This window comes from Limulus polyphemus, unplaced genomic scaffold (genome assembly GCF_000517525.1).
Source record: "Limulus polyphemus unplaced genomic scaffold, Limulus_polyphemus-2.1.2 Scaffold661, whole genome shotgun sequence".
Lineage (NCBI taxonomy): Eukaryota > Metazoa > Arthropoda > Merostomata > Xiphosura > Limulidae > Limulus > Limulus polyphemus.
The window spans coordinates 321,990-333,920 of record NW_013666271.1 but is presented as its reverse complement, the minus strand read 5'-3'; the positions used below and the strand labels follow the sequence as shown (position 1 = coordinate 333,920).

Here is an 11,931-nt window from a genome sequence, read left to right as displayed (position 1 = left end):
GTCTGGAAGGGGCTTGCCATTGTCTGGGCTGATTAGGTCGATGGTTAATGTATCCTCCTTGTGTAAAATACAATAAATCATCCTTTAATGCATTTAACTTGCTTTGAAATTTACTAATGTTTTCCATTTGTGTACTCTGACTTTCTCTCAAATGTTGGATACTTTCTTCTTGTTTATTTTCTTTCTCCTTCATCCACTGCTGTAGTCTCTCTTCTTGTTCATTTTCTTTCTCCTCCAACCACTGCTGTAGTCTCTCTTCTTGTTTATTTTCTTTCCCCTCCAACCACTGCTGTAGTCTCTCTTCTTGTCTTTTTTCTTTTTCCTCCAACAACTGCTGTAGTCTCTCTTGTTTATTTTGCTGTTCCAGCTGCCACTATTGCAGGTTTTCTTGACACTGCCGTTGTCTCTCTTCTTGTTTCTTTTCTTTTTCCTCCAACAACTGTTGTAATCTCTCTTCTTGCTTCTTTTCTTTTTCCTCCAACAACTGCTGTAATCTATCTTCTTGTTTATTTTGCTGTTCGAGCTGCCACTGTTCCAGGTTTTCTTGCAACTGCTGTTGTCTCTCTTCTTGTAGGAGACGAAAGATATGTTACTTGGTGTATAAATGGAACTGATGGAAGATTAGGAGAGATTCAGATAGGCAAAAAGCGAGGAATATAGAACAACGAGAACCATAGCACAGTTAGAACTAGTTAGAACAGCATGACTGATTGGAAAAGGAAAATTTATAATCTGCTGAAAAATAAAAGGTGGACTTAAGCATGTACGTCCGCAGAAATATTTCAAGGGGGCAGTAGTGTGAGATTGTGAAGTGAATAAAAAATGCATATACATATGCTGAATGAATTAAGAAAAATTGTTTCTTATTTGGGGGGGGGCAAGGAGGCACTTGCCCCCTCTGCGGACGCCCATGGACTTAAGTTTTACTTTATCTCAATAATGGGTTTGAAAGGACGACATTGAAGAATCATGTGGTCGCTTATTGTTCGTATATTATGTGGCAATTGGCTTCCAATTTATATATTTTAAAGTATCTATTTACAGATCGAAAATTATTTTAGTTGCCGGAGCAAGCTCAATTGAAGCAAAATTAAACGTATTCTAAATAAATATTTCGTTTTTAAGTGGATTAGTATCAACTAATCTTTCAAATTTAAAGGTTAGTACGACGAATTATTTCACCAACAGAGGGAAGAATGACGTGTTATTTGAACTGAAACCGCGAGAAGGTTGGCGAAGGTATGTGGTTCTGATTCATAAAGTGTGAATATTCTGGGAATTTTGTGAGAAGTTTTAGATTATTTTTAACTTTAACAATTAGTAGTTCTAATTGCTTTTTAAGAGTAACTTTCTGGAGTGAACATTTAAAAATAAACGATAGTAATATTTCATAGAAACCAGGCAGACTTCAGCATATTGACTATGCTACACAGTTAGGCTTAGCATAATATTAATAGAAATTGAATTATTTTATAATTAGAACTAGAAGTGTTTGCAGCTATAACGTATAAACCCATAACTAGAATAAAATACATAATTTTTAGGCAATGATGTTTGGGTATGTGAAACGCCCATTGTCTAAATCAGTAAACGTGAAATAATGTCTCGCAAAGTATAATGTTACTGTTAGTGTTAGAACTAATAGTAATACTAAGAGCAAGAAGAGTAAAACTAAAAGGAAGAATAAGACTAGCTACTAAGTTAGAAATTATTTTATATCGAATTTAGATCAATAGATGTGCTGTACAAGAAACCTGCTTTCATTGTCAGCATTATTATAATGTCTGTGCTTAATATTATTTATTTGTTTTTCTCAGCTTCATGAAATTTGGGTCATACTCATAGATTTACCTCAGAACAAAAGTTAAAACTAAAAATAAAAAGCTTTTTATAACTACCTGGAAGTTTTAGTATGTTTTTTAAAATTAGTTTTGAGCTTGTTTATGCCCTTTATTAACTTATCTCAAGAAAATTGAATACCCATGAGCTCTCTCATATTGTTTAATATGTCCATTTTTCAACATGGTTTCTTCTAAATTGTGGTGAAAATAATTCAAAGTTCAATATATATGTGATGATGAATTTGCTTCCACTCTGACATTTCTCTTGGCTTTGTTCACTTGTACACTGTTGTAGCTCTAACTCTTAACTTTACAAATAACATTTAAATAGAAATACCTTGATAATAATACTATGACTAATGCACAAATAAGCTTACTTGTACAATTCAATGGCTAATCAATCGTGTAAGTTAAATTATAAGACTAGACGTATATACACAGGGTCCCTGAAAGTGGTGTGTTTCAAGAGTAAATAAAACCAAAATTAAGAGTAACAAATATTTTTATTTCTTGCCTTTGAACTTCATATGTCATCACGTATTGTAGCCTACAGACTTGCAATTAGAAATAAAGCAGCCAATTACCAATTTTTTTCTGTATACAATATTTGAATAGAATAAACAAAAATAATATTCAATGAAGATCATAGTCATCACAATATTTTGCAGTCCCTTACCATAATCACTAAACATTATAATTCAATGATTTAGAGTTTAGGGAAGTATCTACTGAGAATTTAATTTAGTACCCAGATCAGTGTTATTTCCCACTACACAGCAGTGAGTTATCTGTCAGGAGGCTGTAAAATGATGTCACACAAGAAACGCTTAACATTAATTTGTACTGTCAGGATGTCAGGAAAATGTGCACAAGCCATGAATTATGAGAAGAACTATGAACCATATTTTCAATTATAACATTATCACCAGTATCAGTAATAGTAAAACATCTAGGAAATATTCAGATTATCTTAAACAAATATCACTGAATGTAGGACATAAAAAAAGCTCCTGGTCTCCAAATGCAATTAGATATTTCTTTACTATTCATTTTCTTCATTTTATGTCAGAGTTTTTAATTATTGTAAATTATGTGAAATAAAATCAATAGTTGTCAAATAAATGGAGGTGAAACAGTTTAATGTAATCTATAAAGTAAAAGACCTACCCAATTATGAAAGGTTGAAATAGATGGCCCTTCTCGTTTGTAATAATTATTTCATTGTGGATTAATCTATAAAAGCACATGTGTTTTTAGAATTTGCAGTAAGTCATTGTTTTAAAACTAATATGTTCTCAATACTCTTCTCTTGTACCAGTTTCTAGCACCATGGCTGAACCAATGACCTTAGGCTCTCCACCAAATAGTCCATCTTCAGGGAGTCATTATTTACCTTCTTATTTAATTGGTGAACAGAATGGAAATATTAGCCAAGTAAGAATTTTATATTGTCTTTTCACACTTGAGAACAGTGAGATAAGTACAACTTCTAAAGCAAGTCTCTTCCTTAGTCTTCTAAGCTTACCTTCTTTATTATGTGGATTAAAGTTGATAAATGTTTTTGTTGGCAAAAGTCTGTACATATTTTGTTAAAATGCATATGACTTGATAAAACACTAGTAAATATTCTGTATTAGAGAAGTGCTCTTTCTTCCACATGAATTCATTCTGTCTCTTAACATTGCATTATGGCCTGTGTAGCTTTTACATTTGTGCTTGTTGATATTAGGTTTAGTTTGAAACTTTAATACTTCTTTTTTAATGCTTATAAAACATTTAGTGGTTTAAGTAATATTTACTTTATAACTTATTATCTGCACACTTAATACAGGCAAAACTCCAAGAAACAAACAAGAAGACTGAGAATGATAATTATTGAGAAAAACCTGTTGTGATAATGGTACTACAAGTATGTGAAGTAGTTTCATACCTTGCTATAATTTGAATATTTCTGTAGCTCATCTTGTTGATCTCTTATGATGCAATAAAATTTAAATTTATTACCAAGCAGTGCTCTGCAACCTTCACAAATTACTGAAACATTTGCAGTTTTCACTTTCCTTGATAGTTGTAACATTTTATTTAATATTTTCACAGCCACGTTTATTTTTAGATACACAATAAAATTATAATCTTTTTAGAAATGTTTTACTACATATCTGAAACTAGAAATTGGTAAGGTTTGAAAGACAATATCCTTTCTTCATGGGGGTATAAATATTGAAAATCACAGGACAGTACTTAAGAGACAAACATGTATGTGCCCATGGCAGTGAAAGAGTTAATAATCCCAAGTACAAAACTATAAATACTGACTTATGGCCTTTTTTGTGCAGGATGTAAATTGATCATTAAATAAAAGTATTCCTGTTGTATTTCTAGTATACATTTTCCATTGATTTAACATCTATATTATTGTGAGAAACTACTTAGTGTACGTTATTTTTTAACCTTAATTTATTCAAGATAAATGGAAATAATTACTGTATGGAAGCAGAAGGTATTTAAGTATTTTTAAAATGATATACTAGCATCAGTTTTTTATGTAACTCAAAATTATTTTTAAAATTTCCTCTTTGTAAAGTATTTTAATTTTGTAATTTCAGTCCAAGGACTTTTGCATAAACTCTTTCATCAACTATGTACTAAGTTATTCATTTGATATTTAAGCTTGATATTAGTCTTTAATTTGGTTTCTTATTGCTGTAGAATCACAGATAAAAGTTGAGATTGAAAATTTAAAATCTTATCCATTGTTTGGTTTTATTTGTTATCAATCTTACATGCAGCCATTTCTAAAATATTGAATTTCTTGCCTATAACCAAGTATGTATAGATGACAATCTGTCTCTTCAAGTAGCAGTACTGACATGTAGGTGATGGGGCAAGATTAATTTGTAAATGCTTGGTTTTGATTGTCTGGGTTACAGGGTAGAAGATCTGTGTTGTAATAATGGTAGATAAACCAGAATACTATGTAAAGTAACCTAAGATATAGTTTAAATCCAAAGTTATGAAACGATACCAAATTTATGTGGGTACTAGTTTCACCACTACACAGGACTGAAGAGGATACATGAAGTGTCAAACTAATATTCATATAGATATTATATTGTTCCATTGTAGTTGACTTGTCTCTGACTGCAGCTGCTTTAAATGCTCATGGAAGTTTTGCAAGCTGTACACTGTATACAGCACATTTGCATTCAACTGCCGGAGGCAGACCATACCCTATAAGGTGAATCGGCAGTTAATGGGTTAAACTATTATAGATCTGTATTGTAAGTTTAGATTAGCTTCAGTTGCTGAATGGTATGGTTTACTGAAGTCATATCCATCCTTTTGTTTGACTTGTATGATTTCATAAATATTTGTGGTAATTTCTTTTAAAGGTAGAACTTGCCTCAGTGTTTGTTAGCATTTATTGGATTATATCACTATCTGTTGTTGTTGTCTATTAGCTCTTGAGAAAATAGTTTGATAATCACTATTATTTTAAATTTCACTCTTTTGTATTCTAAACTAAATAGCTAACGCTAACCTTGATCACATCACTATTAATCATGGCTTTATTTTGGGTGAAAATTCTAGTTCCATTTATGCTTAATATCTTCATTGTAAGTATTTATAAATAATTATTTATTATAATTGATATTTGAAACCATTGGTACTTGGTGAAACTCCATAATTACAGAATTGAGGAAATACGAGACAACTGCACATTTCACAAATGCATTTTTTATTCACGACCATGGTTTTGCCAGTAAAGGCATCATTTTATGAACCAGTAAATGTGTCTATAAGGTTTCATTGGATATGTAAAAAAGCTTACATACCTGACAAGTCTTTATTCTGAATAAAGACTTTGTTTAGAGATGTATCACAATACTAAAACATTTAAGTACATTTACTGAAACCCTTTAACCATTGTAATTGCTATGTTAAAATATATTGGTATTCATACCATTTAATTTATCATATCTCAACTTTTGTCAATTCCAGTCTACACCTCGACTCTGGTCAGCAGTGGGAACCCCTACAAAAACATATTCTGGTTCATCTCTGTCACCTTCCACGCCAGCTGTTCAGCTGTCTAATTCTCCTGTTGCTGCTGGTTCAACTGGTTTTAGCAGGAGTAATGTATCTATGAGCAATCGAGGAGATATTTCAGAAAGGTGAGTTTTTTGCTATACATATATATATATATATGCTAAAAAAGGTAAATTCATTATATTATATTATGTTAATATGTTACAAACACAATTTTATCAACACACCTATAAACAAATGAAAGTGTAAGTATTTCCATATCTTGGATCATTTTAATAAATATATACACTTATACATTATGTATTCTTCCCTGGGATAATATAGTGAATTTAAATTTTGTAATTAAGTATAGTAGGTTAAATATCAAACACTTTATTTTTGCGTAACTTATATGTAGGAAATACTTTAGGGAATTTGTCAAGCTGTCATGCACTGATATCGCTCTTTTGATCCTGAAATGTCACTAAATTACAAGTGTGTTGTTTTAATGAAATACTTTTTTCTGTTTTTTCTGAAAACCAGGAACCTGTTAAGCAATCAGCCAACTGATAAAGCTGGAGGACCACCTGTCCAAAGTCTTTTTGATAATATAGCCACTCCCATCAGAACTCCTCGGTCACAGACACATGCTAAATCCAAGGTGAGACTAAGTTGTGATTAAGAATCATAATATATATATATATATATATATATAATTAGCCAATCATAAGAGACTGTTATGGACACATTGTGAGGTAGGTTAAAGGTAGAATATATCTATATTATAATATTAAACTACATGCAAATTCATTCATCTCAAATTTTCTATACATATTTCTAATGGTGTGAATATGCATGTCAAATCATTGGATGTAATTTATGTTCACTAAAATGGTTACTTTACATTGTACGTTCTAGGTTACACCTCAGTTGACAAAGATTGCCACCATTTTTTTTGCAATGTGTATACACTTTCACAGTGACATCCCTAATGTTACATGAAGCTGTTTGTTTTATGTTACCTTAGAAACATTTTGCAATATTTGTTGACAAAGAAACATAAACTTATACTTTTCCTGTTCCCATGTGATAAAATAAACTTGATACTTTTTCTTTCTTTATTTCCTTCATATTTTAGGCATGATGCTATTATATTCTGTAAAATAATCAGTCATATGGTTGGTTTAATCTGTTAATACATTTGTTTGAATCTAACTCACTTGAGTGTATGAGCTCATTAATGCTTTTTGCATGATTGCACACCATTATTATTTTGTTTATGGTCTGGTGAATCTAAGCATGATAACCCTACCTCCATTTCTTAACAAAGATAGATTATTTTCATTTTCAAAGGTATGGAACAATCTTTTAAATTCTCCTTATTGCACACTTTCATTAAAAAGTTATTGTTTTTGACCAGAAGGTAACATAACACATGGTAATTCTAAGAAAACAAAAAAATCCGTAAAATAAAGTGTAAAGTTAATGTGCAACAGAAATTAACCCTATCGTAATGGACTTGGTATAAAATACCCGAGTTGGTATACGCATTTGCACACATTAAGTATTTATACTATACATTTTAATACAGTAAGTGTATTTTCACAGAATTTGGTAGGCTTTTAGTAAACATTACAAGTCTTTTTGTACACAAAAAATCTGAATTTTTAATGAAGTAGTTTTACTAAAGATTTGTTTGTGAATATATCGTCTGTTTCATTACTTGTCCAAGTGCGAAGTGACTTTCATGTTATGATTAAAATTACTATTCTTCCTCCCAAAAATATCAAATTTAATTTGTGTAATCTCTAGCAATTGTTTTCAGTAAAATTTTATATCTTATCAGTTATTTAATGATATACTTGATTCTTCAGCCTGTAGAAAAATCCTCAAAGTATAATGAAAAGACAAGTTCTAAAATTAGAAATAAAATGAACAGCTGTGCCTTTTTTCATTATTATTGGTCACAAAGTTTCAAAGTACTTCTCTTAAGAGTGTGAAGTGCTAAACATTACACATTTATTTTCTGTGTTTATTTTACTGTCAATGACTAAAGTAGAACTCTGCTGAAAATAAAGCAATAATCATCACTTGTGACAGTAGACTGTTTACATAAAACCACCATGACGATACCCTTGAAAGCAACAAAGCACGCGTGAAAAGATGGCCAACATGACCCCTGCTCTAAGAACAGAATGTCTAATGTATTGGATTACATATCCTATAATGTTTTCTTGGAAAATTCAGAGTACTCACACTGTACTTAGAATCAGTGAAAATGTTTATGCCGAGAACAGGATGTGTAGTTTATTGGCTTATGTATGTATCCTACGGTGTTCACAACAAGACTTTTCGAGAGTAACAACACTGCATTTTGAACCTGTCAAAACATTTATTGTATAGTTCAGTGCTGATACAATAAACATTGCAATTCTTTGAATATTGGTAATCTTTTTGGGGTATTTGGAATTTAGCAGCATAGGTATAAAATGATGTTATTTGAGCACATGCTTATAAAATCCTATTTCCCTTTTCAACACTTGTTCATCAACCAATAAAAAGTCAGGTTTTGGTACTACTTATAGCACTCATTTTGCAAATGATCCTTGACCAGTTAGGGGAAAAATAGACTCGATTTTCCGGCTTTTTCTATTAGGTCGGCCTCAACAGAGGATAATTTTGATAAACCACCTCCAGCCCCTTCTCTTTATTTGTTTACTCAGGTTTGTGAAGTTTTGAGGGTCTCTTCTGTTGCTTTTGACTCTACTCCTTCTTAGTTGGCAGAAAGGATAGCAAGTGTTTATTAGTTTTTTTCACTTCTCCAGATATTGCTGATCATGCTGGAAGATTTGCTGCTCAGTTTGGTAATGGGATAGCTATGCCTTGTACCCCAAGTTTATCGGAAAAACATACTTTGGCTTATAACCTCTAGGAGGAGGTTATTTAGATTCTTAACAGATGGACCCCCTTTTGGACCTATGGAGATTTAGATTGGAACCTGTGATCACTTTAAACAGTTCAGTTTTCTTGGATTCTTCTTACTCTCACGACTTTCTTGAAGTATTTATTTTTGATCTAACTTTTGTCTAATGCCTATCAATGTTCCCCTCAGCAATTTGTGGACAAATTGTGGATTTTGCTGATGTCTTCCTCATTCGGATTGTCTTCTTCAGTTCCTTCCTTGTTTTCCTGGCTGGTTTGTTGTTAGAATTTTTGGGTAGAAACACTTTGTTATAAAGTGTTCGTTTACCATCTTCTGTCCTCAGGAGCTACTGGAAGCACATTTTTCTCCGCCCCATGTTGTTTGCTGAAGTTCCTGAGACGTTAGGATCACAAATTTTTACAGCCTGTTTACATTCTTCTTTATTGTTGTTGGCTTCTTGCCCTTCTAGCACTAATTGGGAGTGTTGGCCCATGGTGTTTCCTGACCCCCCCCCCTTCCTTCGGTTCCCAGGTCTATTGGTTTCCATAATAGTCTGCTCATATTCTGAAGGATCTTCAGCTCGGGCGGACTGACAACAATGGCATCAGTGACTATCCTGTGGGCAGGGGAGCAGTGGGAGCTCTATTATCTTACTTTCTCGATATCTGGAGTACTTTCACCAGAGATCCATGGGTACTTCACGTTCTTGCTTCAGGTTTGATCATTCAATTTACATCACCTCCACCATTATCTGCACAATCTGTTACCTTTTCACCTCCAACTGATCCACGGCTAGCTCCCAGACCATAAGTGTTGTTAGTCAAAAGGGCAATAGAAAGGGTTGATCCCATTCTTCTGGAATTTTATTCCCATTTATTCATTGTATCCAAGAAATCAGGAGCTTGGTGTCCAATCATCAATCTGTCTCGACTCAACCAAATTTTTAGATCCTCCTCATTTTACAATGGAATATTTTCTCAAACCTAAGATGGCTCGTTGCGCTAGGGCTCTGGATGTCTAAGCTCAATACTGATGCTTATCTGAATTTTCACGGAGGTTTTTCAGATTTTTTCCACAAGGGTCAGGTGCTGCAGTTCAGGGCTCTACCTTTTGGTTTTGCATCAGCACCTTATGTCTTCTGCAGAGTTGTTCGATCTTTTTCTTGTGACCTGCATTCTTTGGGCCTTTGCACAAATCATTGTATGGATGACTGGCTCCTTCTGGCACCATCCAGTCAATTAGCAGAACAAAACTCTCAGATTCTCCTTTCAGAAGCCACAGAAGTCATCTTCCTTATCAGACTGGAAAAATCTATTCTGTCACTGATGCAGTATCTCATCCATCTGGGTGTATTTTTCAATACTCACTTAAGTTGTGCTCAACCAACCCTTATCGAGCTTCAAGCCATGGAAAGAGCCATCAGGCTTTTGCTTATGTCTACTTCTACTGTGAGGATGTTTTTTTTTCTTATGGGGATGTGAGCATCCCTTGAGCATATTTCCTTTGGGAGGACTTCATATGAGTCTCTTCAGTGGTCACTGCGCAACCAATGAATCATTTCATTTCAGTCCTTTGGATCATCCTGTCTCATGACTCATGAGCAACATCGTAGATTGCAAACAGTGGTTGAATCAGAACAACACTACTATTGGGATACCCATTCCACCACCACGTTCCAAGATCCATCTGTTCACAGACGCAACTCTTCAGGGATGGGGAGCTTATCTTCAAGGTCAGGAGTTCCAGGGTATTTGGACAGAAGATGAGTCTACCCTCCATATCAACATTCTCGAACTCCTTGCAGTACACCGGCCAATGGATCAAGGTCTGTCTCTCTTAAAGGGAAAAATTGTCATGATACTTTCTATCAATTTCACGATGGTATTTCAGATTTATTGTCAATGAGGCACACATTCTTGAGACCTTTGTTTTTGTACCTTGGATCTTCTCTACTGGGCTCATTTCTTTCATATCTGTCTTTTACCTTGTCATGTTCCATGTGTGATGCATTTACTTGCAGATCACTTGTGATGGAATGGATGCTACATCACAAGGTTTTTTTGGTGGATTTGCTCTCAGTTTGGGTCTCCAACGATCAATGCTTTTGCATCTTATTGGAATTCTCAACTGCAGTTGTATTAGTCACTGATACCTCATCCTCAAGCATTGGCAGTAGATGCATTCAGTCAGTATTGGACAGGTTTACATCTCTATACCTTTCTCCCGATTCGGCTTTTGCCCCTGGGTTCTGATTATGGTTTTTCCACTCTCTGTCGAGTTCTCTAGCTTGCATCATATGTACCAGCTCAAACATGGGTTCCACAGGAATGTCCACCTCCACCTCTACCTCTGTTGCAACAACCTTGATCAGACATTCTCCACCCAGATGTTTGTTTCGTCTACGGTGAATTTATATAAGACATCCTTCTCCACTATTTTTCAGTATTCCAAAAAACAGGTTTTGAATTCCCAGTACTATCAAGTCTATTCAAATTCTTTTGTATTCTTCAGCCCAAATGATCTTTTCAATTACCAAATTGGGATTTTACAGTTTTACATGCATTTTCTTATCCTCCCTTTGAGCCCTTAGGTTTATATTCTTTGTTTCACCCTTCTCTTAAATTGTAATTTTGTTGTTGGCTTGTTGATGCCATCAGTTGGAGTTGTTTGCAGTCCATTTGCATTGGACTCTTTATCATTCTTCATTTGTCCTGCTTTACTCCAATAGATATTTATAGTTCTATTCAATATCTTTTTGTAAGGATGGAGGTTGGGATTTTAATTAGTAGAAATATTAGGGTGGCTTCATTTTGATTCATTTCTACTTTAAGAAATTTAAGGGTAACTGCTTTCCCACAACTGACTATAGACAGTGAGAGGCAGTAGAAACTGAGACATTGTGGGTGTAAGCACTCATCTTCATACCCTTATTTGATTGATTTTTTTTACGATGTTCTGTGATGGCTGACATTGGCATTTGGATTTTATCTGACAGATTGGATATCCCCAACACATTACCACAGACATTATCCGTTATGACAGTAAGTTGACAACCTGGACTGATAACGGTAATGCGATATTTAATTCATTATTGTGTAATAGTGATGATTTAATTGCCTATTAACAATTAATATAATC

The 11,931-nt window shown here is 33.7% G+C and overlaps 1 protein-coding gene across 2 annotated transcripts in view; it reads left to right on the top strand.

Moving 5' to 3' along the window:
- Nucleotides 1-1,189: 1,189 nt before the first annotated feature.
- LOC106459789 (nucleoporin NUP53-like) overlaps nucleotides 1,190-11,931 on the top strand; it is a 22,886-nt gene continuing 12,144 nt past the window's right edge. The window contains exons 1-4 of one of the 2 annotated variants that reach the window (XM_013919449.2): nucleotides 1,190-1,239; nucleotides 3,160-3,275; nucleotides 5,844-6,016; nucleotides 6,414-6,531. The gene's annotated coding sequence lies outside the window, so the exon portion shown is untranslated. Of the gene's footprint in view, nucleotides 1,284-3,159; nucleotides 3,276-5,843; nucleotides 6,017-6,413; nucleotides 6,532-11,931 lie in introns of both variants that reach the window. The other variant, XM_022386337.1, reaches the window with a different exon arrangement.